Here is a 22,380-nt window from a genome sequence, read left to right on the forward strand (position 1 = left end):
AAGAGATGGCCGGTAAAATGTGTGTGTAGAATAAGAAGCTGTGTGTAGGGTATGATAGTAAGTGTGTGTGTGTGTGTGTGTGTTTGATTGGACTGTCATTTCTCTTTGCTTATTTGAGCTCTTCTTGTCCTAATATGGACTTGGTTTTTTATCAAATAGGGCTACCTTGTCACAACACAACCGAAGAATCTCAAATATAAAATATTTTTTGATTTGTTTAACACATTTTCGGTTACTACATGATTCCATGTGTCATTTCATAGGTTTAATGTCTTCACTATTATTCTAGTGTAGAAAATAGTAGAAATAAAGAAAAACCATAGAATGAGTAGGTGTGTCCAAACTTTTGACTGGTACTGTAGATAGTTTTTGTCATTGGGGTTTTTGAACCCACAAGTCGTCGTGACATCGTCTGCCCTGTACGGAGATTGCGGACGCCCAGTATCCAAACATGCAAACATGCATGGCTTGAGATGCCAACGGTCGAGTGTGTGTAGCTAGCTACCTAGTTTCAATATCAACAGTACTGCCAAAGAAGCATAACGTTTGAGTAGTATTTAAAAACACCTGATTTAAATCATCATCATCATCATCATCAATATTCGATCTGGTTGGCTGATATGCGCCGCAGAGAAAGGAGCAGCTGCATCAACGACCCTCCGACCCAACTCCATCCCTCCTTCAGTCGGGAGTTGCACGTGTGTGTCAGGGCAGTAGCAACACAGCTAGTCTAGACACTAGCTAACCACCATACACTAAAATATCCACACAAACCACTAGCCAACCAGCCAGCGATATATCATGAGTTAGAAGATTATTAATAATATGAAGTTATGTAAGAATTTTAAGAGCATTGAAGATAAATCACAAAACAAAACAAATCTGCGATCAGCTGATAGCCCACTCTCTTTCCCCAATGTCAGCCATGTCTTTAGGAGGCAATGTAACTAGCTTGCTTACAATTTGTGATGTGTGTTGTTGCAGAAATAAATAGGCCTATGTGCCAAATTTTTACTTGCTACAGAGGCAGTTGGTAAATTAGGAATTTAGACATACAGTATGAATTATGACAGTAATTGTTTTTCAAGCGCCGAGTGCGCACTGTTTTTGTTTTGAGCACTTGATCCCGGTCTGTGCAAGGCCTTGTGTGTGTGTGTGTGTGTGTGTGGGATAATAAGTGATCAAGCCTCCATAATGCAGCCTAGTGAAGCTGCTACACCTTAAGAATAGGGTGCACCTCAGGAGCCGGGACATTACAGTTGCATTGACTCAGCATGGCTACTCTACCCATTGTAATTCCCCTTAATGTTAATATTTGCAGAGCTTGGAAATTAATTTTAAAGACCCATCTGCCCTTTTGCCAGGTGAAATATTTATACAGCTCTACATACAGCTCAAGTGCCTGGATTAGAACCTTTGCCGCTTCCTGTGTGAGGTTGAGTCGTACTCTACGGATGTTGTAGAGCATGCTTTGATGTTTGCAGAGAATGAGAGGGTGTTGTCCAGGGTCACGCCAAGGTTCTTCGCACTAGGGTGACACTGTTGAGTTACCAACTGTGATGGAGAGGTCTTTGAGCAGACAGGCCTTCCCCGGGAAGAAAAGCAACTCTGTCTTGTCGAGGTTGAGCTTGAGGAGATGGGCTGACATCCAAGCTGAGGTATCTGCCAGGCATGCAGAGATGCGTGTCGCCACCTGGGTGTCAGGTGGAAAGTAGTTGAGTGTTTTCCACATATCAATGATAGGAGAGACCATGTGAGGATATGACGCAGCCATGTGACTTGGTATATAGAGAGAAAAGGGGAGGGCCTAGAACAGAGCTGGGGGACACCAGTAGTGAGAGTACATGGTGCAGACACAGATCCTCGCCACATCACCTGGTTGGAGCGACCTGCCAGGTAAGCTGCAATCCAAGAGTGTGCAGAGCCTGAGACACCCAGTCCTGAGAGAGTGGAGAGGAGGATCTGATGGTTCACGGGGTCGAAGGCAGCGGATAGATCTAGGAGGATGAGAACAGAGGAGCGAGAGTCAGCTTTGGCAGTGCAGAGCCTCCGTGACACAGAAGACCCGTCCTGGTTAGGGTCAAGAAGATCGTTCTGAGAGAGATAACAAGAGTTTATCAGAGACAGAACGCTTAAGTGTTTTGGAAATAAAAGAAAGGTATACAGGGCTACAGTTTGAGGTCAGATGAGTCACATTTGCTACCATGTTAAAAAACCACGAATAACCTATTTTAATAACTGAATATTCAAAAAGCATATATTAGACATATCTAAACCATGAGAAACTTCCAATGTAAAAAGTAACTACAAATGTTTCTATAACTAGGCTATAACTCTTCAACATTCACTACCATTCAAGTTTGGGGTCACTTGGAATTGTCCTTGTTTTTGAAAGAAAAGCTATTTTTTTGTCCATTAAAATGACATCAAATTGATCATAAATACAGTGTTTATATTGTAAATGACTATTGTAGCTGGAAACAGCAGATTTTTTATGGAATATCTACATCTACATAAAATCTACACTCAACTACAAGATGGCGTAGCAGTAGGATGTGTGTGTTTGACTTTGTCTAATACCATGTCTTATCCAGTGTAATTATCCAGTATTTTTCGTATACATCTTAATCTCACATTCTATCTACGAACTAAATATACTTTCCTGCAAACCGCCTCACCCAATGTGGTACAGATCTGCTTCCATTAGGAGCTAGCCAGCTAACTAGCTACTAGTCGTTGTTAGCAAAGGCTAGTGGTCTTCACCTTTTTCTCGGTCACCAGCCAGCCTTAGCTCGGATAACACCTGCCAGACTGCACAGCGCGACATAAACCCAGAGCATATTGGACTGCTTCTCTGTACACCATCACCGGATTCCTGCCGCTCTGGATCATTACACCGGATCATCGCAGCTAGCTAGCTGTTACTGTTAGCTAACGCCTGTGTCCCGAAGAAAGCACCAGCTAGCCTTGAGCTAGTCTCGAGCTAGGCCCATATACCAGCTAATTCTAGGGCTACAATACCTCCTTTGCCAATTGGCCTGGACCCTTTATTGTCGACACGGAGCCCTGCCAATCCATCACGACTGGACTGCTGATGTGATTGCCCGATGTGGTCTCAACAGGCTATTCTGTTACGATGTCGCCGAAGAACCATCTACTAGCCCTGGCCCGCTAGCTTTTCTGAACGCTGTGCCCCCTGCTCGCCTGGCGTAGTAGTGACTATCAAATGGCACCCTGACTCACCTATTGCTGCTCTTTTGACCCTATGATCACTCGGCTACACAGCTGATGCCCCCTGGACTGTTTCAATAACACGGTACCTCATTTTGTTTACCTGTCGGCCCCAGCCTCAAACTCAGGTCCTGTATGTACCTAACTGACCTGCTCTGCCCATTCATCGCCATTTACCCATTGTTGTCTTAGCTCTCCTGATCAACACCTGTGATGGCTTTATGCTTCTCTCTAATGTCAATATGCCTTGTCTACTGCTGTCTTGGCTAGTTCCTATTGTTTTATTTCACAGTTTCACAGTTTTGTCCCAACCCACACACATGCGGAGACCTCACCGGACTTAACTGCTGCCTCCAGAAACGCCTCCAGAAACGAAACCTCTCTCATTGTCACTCAACGTCTAGGTTTACCTCCACTGTACTCACATCCCACCATACCATTGCTGAACATTATGCCCTGAATCTATTCTACCACGCCCAGAAAACTGCTCCTTTTATTCTCTGTCCCCAACGCACTAGACGACCAGTTCTTATAGCCTTTAGCAGTACCCTTATCCTACTACTCCTCTGGTGATGTAGAGGTTAACCCAGGCCCTGTAGCCCCCAGTTCCACTCCTATTCCCCAGGTGCTTTCATTTGTTGACTTCTGAAACCGTAAAAGCCTTGGTTTAATGCATGTTAACATCAGAAGCCTCCTCCCTAAGTTTGTTTTATTCACTGCTTTAGCACACTCCGCCAACCCTGATGTCCTAGCCGTGTCTGAATCCTGGCTTAGGAAGGTCACCAAAAATTCTGAAATTTCCATCCCCAACTACAACATTTTCTGCCAAGATAGAACTGCCAAAGGGGGTGGAGTTGCAATCTACTGCAGAGATAGCCTGCAGACTTCTGTCATGCTAACCAGTCTGTGCCCAAACAGTTCGAGCTTCTACTTTAAAAAATCCACCTTTCCAGAAATAAGTCTCTCACTATTGCCGCTTGTTATGGACCCCCATCAGCCCCTAGCTGTACCCTGGACACCATATGTTAATTAATTGTCCCCCATTTATCTTAAGAGTTTGTACTGTTAGGTGACCTAAACTGGGACATGCTTAACACACCGGCCGTTCTATAATCTAAGCTAGATGCCCTCAATCTCACACAAGTTATCAAGGAACCTACCAGCATGGCCTCCCGGGTGGCCCAGTCGTTAAGGGCGCTGTACGGCAGCGCCAGCTGTGCCACCAGAGACTCTGGGTTCGCGGCCAGGCTCCGTCGTAACCGGCCGCGACCGGGAGGTCCGTAGTGCGACGCACAATTGGCAAAGGGCCCGGGTTAGGGAGAGCTTGGCCGATAGGGATATCCTTGTCTCATCGCGCACCAGCGACTCCTGTGGCAGGCCAGGCGCGGTGCACAAGGTTGCCAGGTGCACGGTGTTTCCTCCGACACATTGGTGTGGCTGACTTCCGGGTTGGATGCGCGCTGTGTTAAGAAGCAGAGCGGCTTGATTGGGTTATGTATCGGAGCACGCATGACTTTCAACCTTCGTCTCTCCCGAGCCTGTACGGGAGTTGTAGCGATGAGACAAGATAGTAGCTACTAACAAATGGATACCATGAAATTGGGGAGAAAAAGGGGAGAAAATTTTTAAAAAATATTTTAAAAAATGAACCTACCAGGTACAACCCTAAATCCGTAAAACATGGGCTCCTTCATAGATATCATCCTGACCAACCTGCCCTCTAAATACACCTCTGCTGTCTTCAACCAGGATCTCAGTGATCACTGCCTCATTGCCTGCGTCTGTAATGGGTCCGCGGTCAAATGACCACCCCTCATCACTGTCAAACGCTCCCTAAAACACTTCAGCGAGCAGGTCTTTCTAATCGACCTGGCCAGGGTATCCTGGAAGGATATTGATCTCATTCCGTCAGTAGAGGATGCCTGGTTATTCTTTAAAAGTAAAAAAAAAAAAATAATAATAATAATAATAATAAATAATAAATAAAGTAAAAGTAAGCATGCCCCATTCAAAAAACATAGGTTAACTCCAGACTTGACTGCTCTCGACCAGCACAAAAACATCCTGTGGTGTACTGCATTAGCATCGAATAGCCCCCGCAATATCCAACTTTTCAGGGAAGTTAGGAAACAATATACACAGGCAGTTAGGAAATCAAAGGCTAGCTATTTCAAACAGAAATTTGCATCCTGAAGCACAAACTCCAAAAAGTTCTGGGACACTGTAAAGTCCATGGAGAATAAGAGCCTCTCCTCCCAGCTGCACAATGCACTGAAGCTAGGAAATACTGTCACCATCGATAAATCTACGATAATCTAGAATTTCAATAAGCATTTTTCTACGGCTGGCCATGCTTTCCACCTGGCTACCCCTACCCCGGTCAACAACTCTGCATTCCCCACAGCAACTTGCCCAATCCCCCCCCATTTCTCCTTCACCCAAATCCAGATAGCTGATGTTCTGAAAGAGCTGCAAAACCTGGACCCCTACAAATCAGCCCGGGCTAGACAATCTGGTCTCTCTCTTTCTAAAAATTATCCGCCGCAATTGTTACAGCCCCTGTTACTAGCCTGTTCAACCTCTCTTTCGTGTCGTCTGAGATTCCTAAAGATTGGAAAGCTGTCGCGGTGATCCCCCTCTTCAAAGGGGGAGACACTCTAGACCCAAACTGCTACAGACCTATATCTATCCTACCCTGCCTTTCTAAAGTCTTCAAAAGCCAAGTTAACAAACAGATCACTATCCATTTCGAATCTCACCGTACCTTCTCTGCTATGCAATCTGGTTTCCAAGCTGGTCATGGATGCCCATCAGCCAGGCTCAAGGTCCTAAACGAGATCATAACCGCCATCGCTAAAAGACAATACTGTGCAGCCATCTTCATCGACCTGGCCAAGGCTTTCGACTCTGTCAATCACCGCATTCTTATCGGCAGACTCAATAGCCTTGGTTTCTCTAATGACTGCCTTGCCTGGTTCACCAACTACTTCTCAGATAGAGTTCAGTATGTCAAATCAGAGGGCCTGTTGTACGGACGGGGTGCCGCAGGGTTCAATTCTCGGGCCGACTCTTTTCTCTGTATACATCAATGATGTCGCTCTTGCTGCTGGTGATTCTCTGATCCACCTCTACGCAGACAACACCATTCTGTATACTTCTGTCTCTTCTTTGTACACTGTGTTAACAAACCTCCAAACAAGTTTCAATGTCATTCAACACTCCATCTGTGGCCTCCAAATGCAAGTAAAACTAAATGCATGCTCTTCAACCGATGTCTGCCCGCACCCGCCCGCCCGCCTAGCATCACTACTCTGGACGGTTCTGACTTAAAATATGTGGACAACTACAAATATCTAGGTGTCTGGTTAGACTGTAAACTCTCCTTCCAAACTCATATTAAGCATCAATCCTAAATTAAATCTAAAATTGCTTCCTATTTCGCAACAAAGCATCCTTCACTCATGCTGCCAAACATACCCTTGTAAAACTGACCATCCTACCAATCCTTGACTTCGGCGACAGCCTCCAACACTCTACTCAGCAAATTGGATGTAGTCGATCACAGTGCCATCCGTTTTGTCACCAAAGCCCCATATACTACCCACCACTGCGACTTGTATGCTCTCATTGGCTGGCCCTCGCTTCATATTCGTCGCCAAACCCACTGGCTCAAGGTCATCTATAAGTCTTTGCTAGGTAAAGCCCCGCCTTATCTCAGCTCGCTGGTCACCATAGCAGCACCCACCTGTAGCACGCGCTCCAGCAGGTATATTTCCCAGGCCATCCCCAAAGCCAACTCCTCCTTTGGCCGCCTTTCCTTACAGTTCTCTGCTGCTAATGACTGGAAAAAAATATCACTGAAGCTGGAGTCTTATATCTCCCTCATTAACTTTAAGCACCAGATGTCTTAGCAGCTTACCGATCATTGCACCTGTACACAGCCCATCTGTAAATAGCCCACCCAACTACCTCATCCCCATATTGTTATTTTTTTGCTCCTTTGCACCTCAGTATCTCTACTTGAACATTCCTCTTCCGCACATCTATCACTCCAGTGTTTAATTGCTAAATTGTAAATATTGTGCCACTATGGCCAATTTATTGCCTTACCTCCCTAATCTTACTACATTTGCACACACTGTATATAGATTTTTCTATTATGTTATTGACTGTACGTTTGTTTATCCCATGTGTAACACTATGTTGTTTGTGGCGCACCGCTTTGCTTTATCTTGGCCTGGTCACAGTTGTAAATGAGAACTTGTTCTCAACTGGCCTACCTGGTTAAATAAAGGTGAAAGAAAATAAAAATAGGCATACAAAGGCCCATTATCAGCAACCATCAATCCTTTGTTCCAATGGCATGTTGTGTTAGCTAATCCAAGTTTGTCATTTTAAAAGGATAATTAGAAAACAGTTGAAGAGGCGACTCCGGGATGCCAGCCTTCTTGGCAGAGTTGCAAAGAAAAAGCCATATCTCAGACTGGCCAATAAAAATAAAAGACTAAGATGGGCAAAAGAACACAGACACTGGATAGAGGAATTCTGCCTAGAAGGCCATCATATTCTGGTTAGAGACAGTTTGCGCTGTTCTGTAGTATACAGAACTGTACCAGATCTTCACTTTCTTGGCAATTTCTCACATGGAATAGCCTTCATTTCTCAGAACAAGAATAGACTGAGAGGTTTCAGAAGAAAGTTATTTGTTTCTGGCCATTTTGAGCCTGTAATCAAATCACAAATGCAGATGCGCCAGATACTCAACTAGTCTAAAGAAGGCCAGTTGTATTGCTTCTTTAAAATCAGCACAATATCATGTATCCCTCTGGAACTTTCCTTGCGCGCACCTGGCCCCTATTTTCACTGATTGTATTTGTATATATACAGTGGGGAGAACAAGTATTTGATACACTGCTGATTTTGCAGGTTTTCCTACTTAAGACCCAGCCACGACCCATCTTCAATGCTCTTACTGAGGGAAGGAGGTTGTTGGCCAAGATCTCGCGATACATGGCCCCATCCATCCTCCCATCAATACGGTGCAGTTGTCCTGTCCCCTTTGCAGAAAAGCATCCCCAAAGAATGATGTTTCCACCTCCATGCTTCACGGTTGGGATGGTGTTCTTGGGGTTGTACTCATCCTTCTTCTTCCTTCAAACACGGCGAGTGGAGTTTAGACCAAAAAGCTCTATTTTTGTCTCATCAGACCACATGACCTTCTCCCATTCCTCCTCTGGATCATCCAGATGGTCATTGGCAAACTTCAGACGGGCCTGGACATGCGCTGGCTTGAGCAAGTGGACCGTGCGTGTGCTGCAGGATTTTAATCCATGACGGCGTAGTGTGTTACTAATGGGTTTCTTTGAGACTGTGGTCCCAGCTCTCTTCAGGTCATTGACCAGGTCCTGCCGTGTAGTTCTGAGCTGATCCCTCACCTTCCTCATGATAATTGATGCCCCACGAGGTGAGATCTTGCATGGAACCCCGGACCGAGGGTGATTGACCGTCATCTTGAACTTCTTCCATTTTCTAATAATTGCGCCAACAGTTGTTGCCTTCTCACCAAGCTGCTTGCCTATTGTCCTGTAGCCCATCCCAGCCTTGTGCAGGTCTACAATTTTATCCCTGATGTCCTTACACGGCTCCCTGGTCTTGGCCATTGAGGAGAGGTTGGAGTCTGTTTGATTGAGTGTGTGGACAGGTGTATTTTATACAGGTAACGAGTTCAAACAGGTGCAGTTAATACAGGTAATGAGTGGAGAACAGGAGGGATTCTTAAAGAAAAACTAAACTAACTCTGTGAGAGCCGGAATTTTTACTGGTTGGTAGGTGATCAAATACTTATGTCATGCAATAAAATTTAAATTAATTACTTAAAAATCATACAATGTCATTTTCGGGATTTTTGTTTTAGATTCCGTCTCTCACAGTTGAAGTGTACACATGATAAAAATTACAGACCTCTAAATGCTTTGTAAGTAGGAAAACCTGTAAAATCGGCACTGTATCAAATACTTGTTCTCCCCACTGTATGTGCCCTTTGTTCACCATGGTGCTGTCGATTATTGTTACAATGTCCGTTTGTACGTGTGAGTACCTGTCCTGTGAGCTTTCGTGCCCTTGTGGATTGCGCAGATGATTACGGCTCTCATCCCATGTGTTAATCATCGTGTGCATGTGTTATTTATTCAAGGTACTCCTCGCTCTTTTGTTTAGGTTTCAACCCTGTATTTTGTGAACATGTTTGTTTGGTCTTCGTCCCCGTGCCTTTAAACGGCACACCGTCATTTTGGGTGACACACAACAGTTTTTGGCTGTGCTAACATAATTGCGAAATGGTTTTCTAATGATCAATTAGCCTTTTAAAATGATAAACTTGGATAATCTAACGCAACGTGCCACAGGAGTGATGGTTGCTGATAATGGGCCCCTGTACTCCTATATAGATATTCCATTAAAAATAAGAAGAAAATGCCTTTTTCAGCAACAATAGTCATTTACAACATTAATGTCTACACTGCATTTCTGATCAATTGGATGTTATTTTAATGGACAAAAAAATATTTAAAAAAAACAAGGACATTTCTAAGTGACCACAAACTTTTGAATGCAAGTGTAGTTCATTACAAGTGTGTGTGTGCTTGTCTACACTCTACAAGAATCTACCGGTTTTCATCATTTTTTTCTCATTCCTTTTAGCACCCAATACAGTGAAATAAAATGAAATATGATTTTAAAGCAGTTTCGAGACGCCCACGGCCCCTCCCTCTCTATTCTCTCTCAGTGGTCTAACATCACACCAGCACACAGATATGCTTCAGTCATTTGTTGCCATGGTAACTGCAGCCGACATTCGCCAAAGCAACAGCTCGTGTAGTCAAGAGTCTTTAAGGGCTGTAAAAAAAAAGACTGGAAAGTTAGGAGAGAGAGAGGCAGCGATAAATAGGCAAAAATTATATTTCTCTCTATACCATTTGTATTTCATATACCTTTGACTATTGGATGTTCTTATAGGCACTTTAGTATTGCCAGTGTAACAGTATAGTTTCCGTCCTTCTCCTCGCTCCTAACTGGGCTCGAACCAGGAACACATCGACAACAGCCACCCTCGAAGCAGCGTTACTGTCACGACTCCAACAGAAGGTGGCTCCCCTGCCTGTTCGGGCGGCGCTCGGCAGTCGTCGTCGCCGGTCTACTAGCTGCCACCAATCCCCTTTTCCTTTTCTGTTTGTTTTGTCTTATTGGTTGCACCTGTCTCTTATTTTGTTTTTGATTCAGGACTATTTAAGCCTGTTAGGCCCGCCTGTTTTTGTGAGGGCTTGTTTTCTGTTAGTCAGGTTGTGCGTGTAGTGTTCCTGTCCGTTTGTGCCCTGTGTTGGGTTGGACATTTTTGTGATTATTTCGCCTGTTGTTTTGGGCGTTAGCATTGGAAACCGAAATAAAGTCTGGTTTCCCCAGTATCCTCTGCTCTCTGCGTTTGACTCCGCACCCACCACTCCAGGCATTGTGACAGAAGCCCGCACCATACTATGGAGTCAGCAGGAGCAGCTGCACCTCCTCTCCCATCCATGGAGGAGCGAGTCCTCCATCATACGGCCATTCTCCACCGTATCGGGTCGGCAATGGACCAAATGATGGAGAGGATGGACCGATGGGAGAGGAGTGGCCTCCCTACCTCACCCCCAGCTCCTCCTCCGCCAGCACCACCTACCCCTCCTCCGGCGTCCGGATCCGGTGCTCTGCGTCTGGCGCTCCCCAGGGAGTACGATGGCACAGCAGCTGGGTGCCAGGGGTTCTTACTACAGCTTGAGCTGTACCTGGCTACCGTTCGTCCGACTCCCTCGGGGGAGGAGAGCATGAGCGTCCTTGTCTCCTGTCTGACGGGAGTGGGCCAACGCAGTGTGGAATGGCCCGACTCGGCGAGGGACCACTACCCCGAGTTCACCCGCCGGTTCCGGGCCGTGTTCGACCACCCACCTGAAAGCTGAGTGGCTGGTGAACGGCTGTTTCAACTGCGACAGGAGACGAGGAGTGTGCAGCACTTTGCGCTGGAGTTCCGGACCTTGGCTGCTGGGGCGGGGTGGAACGAGAGAGCCCTGATGGACCACTATTGTTGTAGCCTCCGGGAGGCCACCGCAGGGAGCTAGCTTGTCAGGACGCCACCCTCTCCCTTGACAAACTCATTGACATGTTGATCCGACTAGACAACCTGCTGGCTGCCCGCGGGCATCCAGAACGGGCCCTGTTGGTTCCACCTCTCGGCCCTCCCGCTCCAATCCCCATGGAGTTAGGCGGGGAAATCGAGGGGGACCGGAGGAGGAGGAGCTCGTCTGGGAATCGGGAGGGCAGGCAGAGCACTCCTCGTTCACCCCAGGTGAGTCAGCACCAGACTCACCCAGAGCTCCCTGTTGGTCATATGTTCCTACTAATTTCTTTCTCTCAGTTTTCTCCCTCTCTACAGCATAAGATGCTAGTCGATTCAGGCGCAGCAAGGAACTTTATGGATCGTGGGCTCGCATTAAGGCTAGGGATTCCCCTGGTGCAGCTAGACCAACCTTTCCCCGTGCACTCCTTAGATAGCCGACTATTAGGGTCAGGGCTGGTGAGGGCTGTTCAGGGAGGCCACGGTTCCACTGGACATGGTAACGCAGGAGGATCATAAGGAGCGGATTAGTCTCTTCTTTATTGATTCATCTGTGTTTCCAATGGTGCTGGGGATTCCCTGGTTGGCTAATCACAATCCTGAGATTTCATGGAAACAGGGGGCTCTCCGAGGGTGGTCAGAGGAGATTTCAGGTAGGTGCAGAGGAGTTTCCATCGGTGCGATGATGGTGGAGAGTCCAGACCAGGTTTCCACTGTGCGCATTCCCTCTGAATATGCTGATTTGGCCCAATTACCACCTCATCGACGAGGGGATTGCGCGATAAACCTCCTGGTAAACGCTGCACTTCCCAGGAGTCACGTGTACCCGTTGTCCCAGGAGGAGACAGTGGCTATGGAGACATATGTCACTGAATCTCTGGGACAGGGGTACATTTGGCGCCACCCGTCTCCTCTAGCTTCTTTTTTTGTGAAGAAAAAGGAGGGAGAGGTCTGCGTCCGCTCATTGATTATAGAGGTCTAAATTCCATCACAGTGGGGTTTAGTTACCCGCTACCTCTCATCGCCACGGCGGTGGAATCATTTCACGGGCGCGTTTTTTCACAAAACTGGGCCTTAGGAGTGCGTATAATTTGGTGCGTATCCGGGAGGGAGATGAGTGGGAAGACAGCGTTTAGTACCACATCTGGTCATTATGAGTACCTCGTCATGCCGTATGGGTTGAAGAATGCTCCAGCCGTTTTCCAATCTTTCGTAGACGAGATTCTCAGAGACCTGCACGGGCAGGGTGTGGTGGTGTATATCGACGATATACTGATCTCGCATGTGTCTCTGGTGCGTAGGGTACTTTGGAGACTGCTGGAGCATGACCTGTACGTCAAGGCTGAGAAATGTGTGTTCTCCAAACAAGCCATTTCCTTCCTGGGTTATCGCATTTCCACCTCTGGGGTGGTGATGAAGTGTGCCCGCGTTACAGCCGTGTGTAATTGGCCGACTCAGTGTCCAGCGGGTGTTCAGTACGTGCTGCTTGGTGTCTGTGATTGTTTGATTCGATGGGCCCATACACTACCCTCTTCGGGTCATCCTGGTATTGAGAGGACAGTGCGGAGTCTTAGGGTGAGGTAATGGTGGCCCACTTTGGCCAAGGACGTGAGGTTTTATGTCTCCTCCTGCTCGGTGTGCGCTCAGAGCAAGGCTCCTCGACACTTGCCTAGAGGGAAGTTACAGCCCCTCCCCGTTCCACAACGGCCGTGGTCACATTTGTCGGTGGATTTTCTCACCGAACTTCCCTCGTCTCAGGGAAACACCACGATCCTGGTTGTTGTGGATCGGTTTTCTAAGTCCTGTCGCCTCATCCCGTTGCCCGGTCTCCCTACGGCTCTACAGATTGCGGAGGCCCTGTTTACCCACGTCTTCTGGCACTACGGGGTGCCTGAGGACATCGTTTCTGATCGAGGTCCCCAGTTCACGTTTGGAGGGCGTTCATGGAACGTCTGGGGGTCTCGATCAGCCTGACCTCGGGTTTTCACCCCGAGAGTAATGGGCAGGTGGAGAGAGTGAACCAGGATGTAGGTAGGTTTCTGCGGTCGTATTGCCAGGACCGGCCTGGTGAATGGGCGAGGTACGTCCCATGGGCGGAGGTGGTTCAGAATTCCCTCCGCCACTCCTCCACTAACATGTCACCGTTCCAGTGCGTGTTGGGCTACCAGCCGGTCCTGGCCCCATGGCATCAGAGCCAGACCGAAGCTCCTGCAGTGGAGGAATGGGTGCAGCGCTCGAAGGAGACCTGGAGAGCCGTCCAGGAATCACTGAAACAAGCTGGTGGCCGGCAGAAGAGGAGCGCTGACCGGCACTGCAGTGAGGCTCCCGTGTTCGCACCGGGGGACCGGGTCTGGTTCTCGACCCGAAACCTGCCCCTCCGCCTGCCCTGCCGGAATCTGGGGCCGCAGTGTGTGGGGCATATAAAGTCCTAAGGAGGATAAACGAGGTGTGTTATAGGTTACAGTTTCCTCCCTACTATCGTATTAACCCCTCGTTCCATGCGTTCCAATTTTAAGAAAGGCATTGATGTTTATGGTTAGGTACATGTTGGAGCAACACAGTCCTTTTTTTGCGAATGCGCACTGCATCGATTATATGCAACGCAGGACACGCTAGATAAACTAGTAATATCATCAACCATGTGTAGTTATAACTAGTGATTATGATTGATTAAGTTTAATGCTAGCTAGCAACTTACCTTGGCTTCTTACTGCATTCGCGTAACTGGCGGGCTCCTAATGAGGCAGGTGGTTAGAGTGTTGGACTAGTTAACCGTAAGGTTGCAAGTTGAATCCCTGAGCTGACAAGGTAAGAAAGAATCTGTCGTTCTGCCCCTGAACAAGGCAGTTAACCGACCGTTCCTAGGCCGTCATTGAAAATAAGAATGTGTTCTTAACTGACTTGCCTGTAAAAAAATATATAAATAAAAAATAAAAATCGGCGTCCAAAATTACCTAATTAATCGGCCATTCCGATTAATCGGTCGACCTGTATCTCACACACACACACACACACACACACACACACACACACACACACACACACACACACACACACACACACACACACACAGTCAAAAGTTTGGACACACCTACTCATTCCAGGGTTTTTATTTGTACTTTTTTCAGCATTGTAGAATGATAGTGAAGACATCAAAACTATGAAATAACACATGGAATCATGTAGTAACCCCAAAAAAGTGTTAAACAAATCAAAATTCATTTTATATTTGAGATTCTTCAAATTAGCCACTTTTGCACACTCTTGGCCTCAACCAGCTTCACCTGGAATGCGTTCCCACATATGCTGAGCACTTGCTGGCTGCTTTTCCTTCACTCTGCGGTCCAACTCATCCCAAACCATCTCAATTGGGTTGAGGTCGGGTGATTGTGCAAAGCACCCCATGCCATTACACCTCCCCCTCCATGCTTCACGGTAGGAACCACACATGCGGAGCTCCGTTCACCTACTCTGCATCTCACAAAGACATGGCGGTTGCAACCAAAAATCTCAAATTTAGACTCAACAGACCAGATGTACACCGGTCTAATGTCTATTGCTCGTGTTTCTTGGCCCAAGCAAGTCTCTTCTTCTTATTGGTGTCCTTTAGTAGTGGTGTCTTTGCAGCAATCCGACCATGAAGGCCTGATTCACACAATTTCCTCTGAACAGTTGATGTTGAGATGTGTCTGTTACTTGAACTCTGTGAAGCATTTATTTTGGTTGCAATTAACTTTAATGAACTTATCCTCTGCAGCAGATGTAACTCTTGGTCTTCCTTTCCTGTGGCAGTCCTCATGAGAGCCTGTTTCATCATAGCTCTTGAGGGTTTTTGCGACTGCACTTGAAGAAACTTTCAGAGTTCTTGACATTTTCCAGATTGATTGACCTTCATGTCTTTAAGTGTAATTTTTCTTTGCTTATTTGAGCTGTTCTTGCCACAATATAGACTTGGTATTTTACCAAATAGGGCTATCTTCCAGCTATCTTCCACCTGCATTCCAGGTGACTACCTCATGAATCTGGATGAGAGAATGCCAAGAGTGTGCAAAGCTGTCATCAAGGCAAAGGGTGGCTACTTTGAAGAATATCAAATATATTTAGATATGTTTAACACTTTTTGGGTTACTACATGACTCCGTATATGTTATTTCATAGTTTTGATGTCTTCACTATTATTCTACAATGTAGAAAATAGTAAAAATAAAGAAAAAACCTGGTATGAGTAGGTGTATCCAAACTTTTGACTGGTACTGTGTGTGTGTGTGTGTGTGTGTGTGTGTGTGTGTGTGTGTGTGTGTGTGTGTGTGTGTGTGTGTGTGTGTGTGTGTGTAGATATAGATATAGATGTATTTTTTTAACACAGGAAATCCTGTTTTTACTGCACTGTGCCTTTAACTACTGCTCATCAGAGGCCCTCACATCCCAACAAATACTACCACATGAGTTCTCTGATGTTAGATAGAGGCGTACAAAAGATTGGAAGATGAATTGGCTATAACAAACTACAGCGTTTGTGCTAACTAGCAAATGTGAATATTTCCTTTTGGTGTGTAAATTAACACCACGTCATTCCACATTTGTGAAATTGTCCAAACTATTGTCTACTTGGTGTTCCAGACTAGAAAGTGCATTCCTTGGGCAAGGCCAAAGAAAAGTAAGGTCAACATCATGAAAAGCGATGAATATGTGAATCTGTAAGCAGCAGCATGTCGTGACTGAGATTCAGAGAGGGGAAGGTTGTTGACCTTCTGTAGCTCCTATTTACTACTGGACACTGAGCTGAGGGCTTGGTCAAGCGCACACACACATGCAGATAAAAGAGACAGAAAACAAACAGATATGCGCTAAATGATCATAAAAGCCTGTTCCAACACAATGGGCCTCCCATAAGAGCTGCAAATGATAGAGTGAGGAGGTGCATTTTCTTTTTTCTCCTCCAGTCCCCTGTTACCCACCATTATCAAAATGAGACAAATTGGCATTCAGCGGAGCTCAGATGCAAATGACAACAAATCTATCACAGAAGAGATGCATATTACATTCATCCTCGTGTGTTGAAAATAGATTGGACACCGCTCATCACCGGACTGCTGTTTTCCCCAATTCATCTCCTTTTCAATTTGTACTTCTAGCACTCTCTTCAGCACATATTCTGCTTCAAAGACAAAGGGAGTACGATGACTTACTTGTGTAGTCTAATGTGTTGTATTGAGAACCTCTTCTCAGGGTCATACTCAAGCATTCCTGGAAGAAAAATACAAAATAAATAATTGATGGCTTTGTAACCATTTGATGAGATGCATTTATTCCTTTCATTATTTCCTTATTTTTGTGCTGTGTTCAAATCAGGGCTTCTTGAAAACAATGAAACAGACAATTGTGCATAATGACCATTTCCATCAAGGAAAAAAGGGTGTCAATTAAACCCATCTTTACCTTAGAAATGCATTTTCTATCAACTGCATATTCATGATACATCAAAATGATAATTGTTGTGCTAATGTAAAATCACCACAGTGCCATCTACAGCTCCTAAAGAAAAACCTCCAAGATTGAATCACCGCTACTTACTATAAAGTACATCTGAGTGGACGAATTAAGTCCAATAAAGAGGAAAATCTATAATTCTGTGGTCATACCCTTCTTGTAATACTCTTACTACTGCAACTAATGCTTTCATCTCTAATAAGGTTTAATACCATGAAATAGAATATCGGGAGTGCCAGCAGTAGTGTTAGTCAGTCTAGACTCTTACCTCTTAGCAGGCCAGAGAGCAAAGGGCCACACTCCTCTGGAACACTGTAGTGTCCCTTTCCAATGTTCTCAAACAGCTTATATATGTTATCCCCTTCAAAAGGGTACAGGCTGGTTGTCATGTTATATCTGAAAGGAAAAATTCAATATATTCAAAAAATAAAAATAAAAATAAAAATCAGGCATGAAATAAATATGCCATCTGAAACCATTAATCTGCGAGTGGCCACTCACAGTGTGACACCAGCAGACCAGATGTCCACTTTGAACCCCGAGAAGGTGTCCAGGCCATTGGCAATCTCTGGGGGATGGAAGGCAGGAGAGCCCTGTCCTCCGCAAACAGGTGCAGCGCCTGAGAGGGAGAACACCAGGGGGACACAGACATCATCAGAAGGGCCCAGAGCTTTTCTTGGGCAAGTCTCTTGTTTTGGGGTTTGCAAATGTAGCCCACGGATGTTGAACTATGCCCAAATTGAAATGCAATAAAGTTGACATCAAAAACTATTAGAGAATATAATTACCTCCGCTACACCCAGGTCAGATATCTTTAGTGCACTGTCCGTCGTCAGCAGTAGATTCCCTGGTTTAATATCTTTGTAAACTATTCCCTGGCTGTGCAAATATTCCAAGCCATCTAGCAGCTGACAAAAGTACCTGGGTAAAAAGAGAAATGTATACAGTTGAAGTCGGAAGTTCACATACATCTTAGCCAAATACATTTAACCTCAGTTTTCACAATTCCTGACATGTAATTAAAGTAAAAATCCTGTTTTAGGTTAGTTAGGATCACCACTTTATTTGAGTCAGGTTTGTAGGCCTCCTTGCTCGCACACACTTTTTCAGTTCTGCCCACACATTTTCTATAGGATTGAGGTCAGGGCTTTGTGATGGCCACTCCAATACCTTGACTTATTTGTCCTTAAGCCATTTTGCCAAAACTTTGGAAGTATGCTTGCGGCCCCTGAACAGGCAGTTAACCCACTGTTCCTAGGCCGTCATTGAAAATAAGAATTTGTTCTTAACTGACTTGCCTAGTTAAATAAAGGTAAAATAAATAAAATAAAAAATAATAAAATTGTCCATTTGGAAGACCCATTTGCGACCAAGCTTTAACTGATGTCTTGAGATGTTGCTTCAATATATCCACATAATTTATCCTCCTCATGATGCCATCAATTTTGTGAAGTGCACCAGTCCCTCCTGCAGAAAAGCACCCCCACAACATGATGCTGCCACCCCCGTGCTTCACTGTTGGGACGGTGTTCTTCTTGCAAGCCCCCCCCTTTTTCCTCCGAACATAACAATGGTCATTATGGCCCAAAAGATTTTGTTTCATCAGGCAAGAGGACATTTCTCCAAAAAGTACAATCTTTGTCCCCATGTGCAGTTACAAACTGTAGTTTGGCTTTTTATGGTGTTTTTGGAGAAGCGGCTTCTTCCTTGCTGAGTGACCTTTCAGGTTAGACCTTTCAGGTTTTACTGTGGATATAGATACTTCTGTACCCATTTCCTCCAGCATCTTCACAAGGTCCTCTGCTGTTGTTCTGGGATTGATTTGCACTTTTTGCACTAAAGTACGTTCATCTCTAGGAGACAGAACGCGTCTCCTTCTTGAGCGGTATGATGGCTGCATGGTCCCATGGTGTTTATACTTGCGTGCTATTCCTTGTACAGATGATTGTGGTACCTTCAGGCATTTGTAAATTGCTCCCAAGGACTTGTGGTCTACAATTTTTTTTCTGAGGTCTTGGCTGATTTCCCCATGATGTCAGCAAAGAAGCACTGAGTTTGAAGGTAGGCCTTGAAATACATCCAAAGGTACACCTCCAATTGACTCAAATTATGTCAATTAGCCTATCAGAAGCTTCTAAAGCCATGACATTATTTTCTGGAATTTTCAAAGCTGTTTAAATGCACAGTCAAGTTAGCGTATGTAAACTTCTGACCCACTGGAATTGTGATACAGTGAATTATAAGTGAAATAATCTGTCTGTAAACAATTGTTGGAAAAATTACTTGTGTCATACACAAAGTAGATGTCCTAACCGACTTGTTAACAACAAATTTGTGGAGTTTTAATGACTCCAACCTAAGTGTATGTAAACTTCTGTCTTCAACTGTGTCTGTATTAACTTTGTTGTTTGGTCAGATATCTTCAAGCCTCATATCTACAATTATTGAATTGAGATGAAAGATAAACATACCCATGAGCTTGAAAAACTGGAAACCTTTTCTCATCAACACTGTCCAACATCTCCTGCATTCCACATACACAATATGCTATCACCATATACGTAGGCAGAGTCAAGGAAAAGAGACATGGTGGCAATTGTTTCATACTGGTAACCTAGCAAGGTATCAAAACGAAAGTGCTATATCTTCATCACCAAAGGATTTGTATTAATTCAACACAAATGACCTTGAATCCTGTCTACATTACTGATCAATATGTGGTTGACTGACTAGTTACTAATCCATCAAACTAGCTAGACACACAAAATATCGTCAATCCAAGATAACTCTGGAAAAATACAATTTGTCCCTGAGAATAAATTGATCTTCCTGAATGGACCGAAGATGAGACAATGAAAGTGTACAAATGGATTGTGAAATTGAATGTCAAAACAGTACTAAATTCTGTATTCACAGTTCTCAGGGTCACTTATAGAAGGCACTTATCTAACCAGCAGCCCCAGCCAGAGAGGAAGAAGAGCAGGGAGGAGAGAGACATGAAAGGTGGGGATATTTCCATCCTGTTGGATTGGGGAGGGCTGGTTGGTTGGGTAAACAGGCAGGTCTATGACAGTAGGAGCCAGTTAGTCACGACTGCGTCAGTGTTCCTCTCTCCCAAGGAGGGGGGGGGGGGGGGGGCAGTCAGCCCACAGTATGCGCTTCAAACCCATATTAGAACCCCCATTAACTAACCGCTGGAGGGACTTCACATGAGCGGTGAGAAAGGCACAGGAAGGAGCGGGAGAGAGGAAAAGGGAAGGGAGAGGGGGGCTGCCCTCATTGCCGGTTCAATCAGTAACACACATTAGGAGTAAATTGAGTGAATAGATGATGCAGCTGGGCTGCAGTCAGACGGGGCTGAAGGAGCACTCACCACTGCTGGGCCCATCTGACCTAGGAGCCGTGGGCTTTCAGACAGGGGTGGCCGGGCGGGCGGAAAGAACATTTTTGAGAGGCAAATGATTTATGTTTTTAAAGGTAGAATTCTACGTATTCACACTTCTGGCTCTGTGCAAAAAGACAGGTAACAAAAACATATGGTTCCGTGTTGCTTTTAGAAACTTTTTTGCAACTATTCTCAGAGTTTTTTTAGAAGCAGAAGCCAGAGCTCTCACACCCTTAACATATTTGTGTTCCACACAAATAACTCAGTCACGTTTTTCATCACTGCTCTTTTACAGCCGCAATGCAAAGTGACCTGTGAGCCACAATGTTCCAACAGAGCATGCCACGGATGAAAAGAATAGACCCCTTGACACTAAATTATAAACACAAACACGTGTCGCTAGACAAAGCGGAGACATTCCATTAAGTGAATCTAGCTAGTATGACTCAGCAACTAAAATGAAAACCATGTCATAACTTCCTATAATATGTTCTCACCTCAACAATTACGTGGTCTAAAATGTAAATTGGGATTTTTTTTTTTTACCTGACTGAACATTGGCTGAATCATTCATGGTCTAAACTGTACTAAATCAATTGGGGAGACCCTTTTAATGTCCGACACAAAGGGTAATGAGTGTTTTATGTGGTGTAGAGCGGCAGACTTCGAAGGACAAGCCAGAGATTATTAGAATCAAAGAGTGAGTGAGTTTGGGGGAGGAAGAGAGCAGAAGGTAAAGGCCTTGTGAAGTTAGTTAGTCCATCTAATACTGAGCGTTATGTTGCCGTATTCCCCCAACAGGACAACAGAGCCCCCGTGTGGTCATACCACTGAATTACAGCAACATGTCATTTCCGGTGAAAGTGACTATTGGTGCATTGAAACTCATTTGAAGGACAGTGCACACTTGTCTTTACAGTTGATCTGCATAGCTTACTCTACTGTTCCATGGGAAAACAATAGTTCCCTAACTGTGAGAAAAGTAGCCGCAAAATAGACTAGCTTATCCCACTATCCACACATTATAATGCTTGGACTAATCTTGTGCAGTGCTTTGAAGTCTTCGTTGGTACGATTTGTACAACTAATGAGACATCTCTATAGTTTAGATAGACTCCTGCTAAAGAATAAAAACACATTCATCATTTTTAAAGGATATATCTTTTGCTTCTCCTCATTATACAAAACCTCGACCAATTGGATAATATTATTGTGCCTCAATCTTCTTAACAGCTGAATCTCTCTGTAAGGAAAATGTTTTTTTAAACTGTTTAGATATATGGCATTGGGAAAAATTAAATAATTTCACTACGAAATAATTATGCAGTTTCATCAGCACAGATAACAACAAAAAACACAGAGGGCCAAAGTAATTGGAACAACCTCAACGTTGTTTTATCTTCTGACCTTCTAAAGGCAGGATTTAGTGAGAAAACCATAATTACTCTTAAAAAGCTGCATTTAATCACTTCAACTAATAGTGGTTAATATTACTCTCGGTGATTCTTAAAAGGCACAGTAACGCCTGAGGTACATCCACTGATTAGAAGCACATTCACACACCAAAAAAACACGACTGGTCTATTACTCATCTATCAACACTAAAATTACTGTGAAGACCATTGCAAAGCGTCTCACATACTTTTTAACATGTTGCTCCCCGTTTGGGATGCGTCTCAGTTTCTTCTTCTTAAGGATCTTGACAGCCCTCCTACAGAGTGTCTCAGAGTCCAGCATCTCCTTCACCTTCCCATAGGAGCCCTCCCCCAGCAGGTCTCCCATCAGGTACTTCCCATTCAGCTTGGCCCTCTTCCTCCGCGGCTCGTAGATGACTTCTGTGGAGTCGATGCGATGGATGAAGGTGTCCATGGTCAGGCGATTCTCCAAATAGTCCATGAGTTCATGGAAGTCCCCGTCACTCATGGTTTCCCCTTTCAGCCATGTGACTGTTTTTAATACTTATGTATTGTATGTTTCTGGATATCCTGGGTTGGACAATACTCCAACAATGAATACAAATGCAGATTAATGTTTTGAAATGTGGGATGCTGCAACTGCAGAAATGCAACAGAAGGTTCTCCTTAACCTGCTGACAATGTAGCACTGCTTGAGTATGACCAGAGAGGTGAGT

The 22,380-nt window shown here is 44.9% G+C and overlaps 1 pseudogene; it reads right to left on the reverse strand.

The window, feature by feature from the left end:
• Positions 1 to 22,172, reverse strand: part of LOC139415622 (serine/threonine-protein kinase STK11-like) — a 43,393-nt pseudogene extending 21,221 nt beyond the window's left edge.
• Positions 22,173 to 22,380: the final 208 nt, after the last annotated feature.

This window comes from Oncorhynchus clarkii, chromosome 1 (assembly GCF_045791955.1).
Source record: "Oncorhynchus clarkii lewisi isolate Uvic-CL-2024 chromosome 1, UVic_Ocla_1.0, whole genome shotgun sequence".
NCBI classification, from domain to species: Eukaryota; Metazoa; Chordata; class Actinopteri; order Salmoniformes; family Salmonidae; genus Oncorhynchus; species Oncorhynchus clarkii.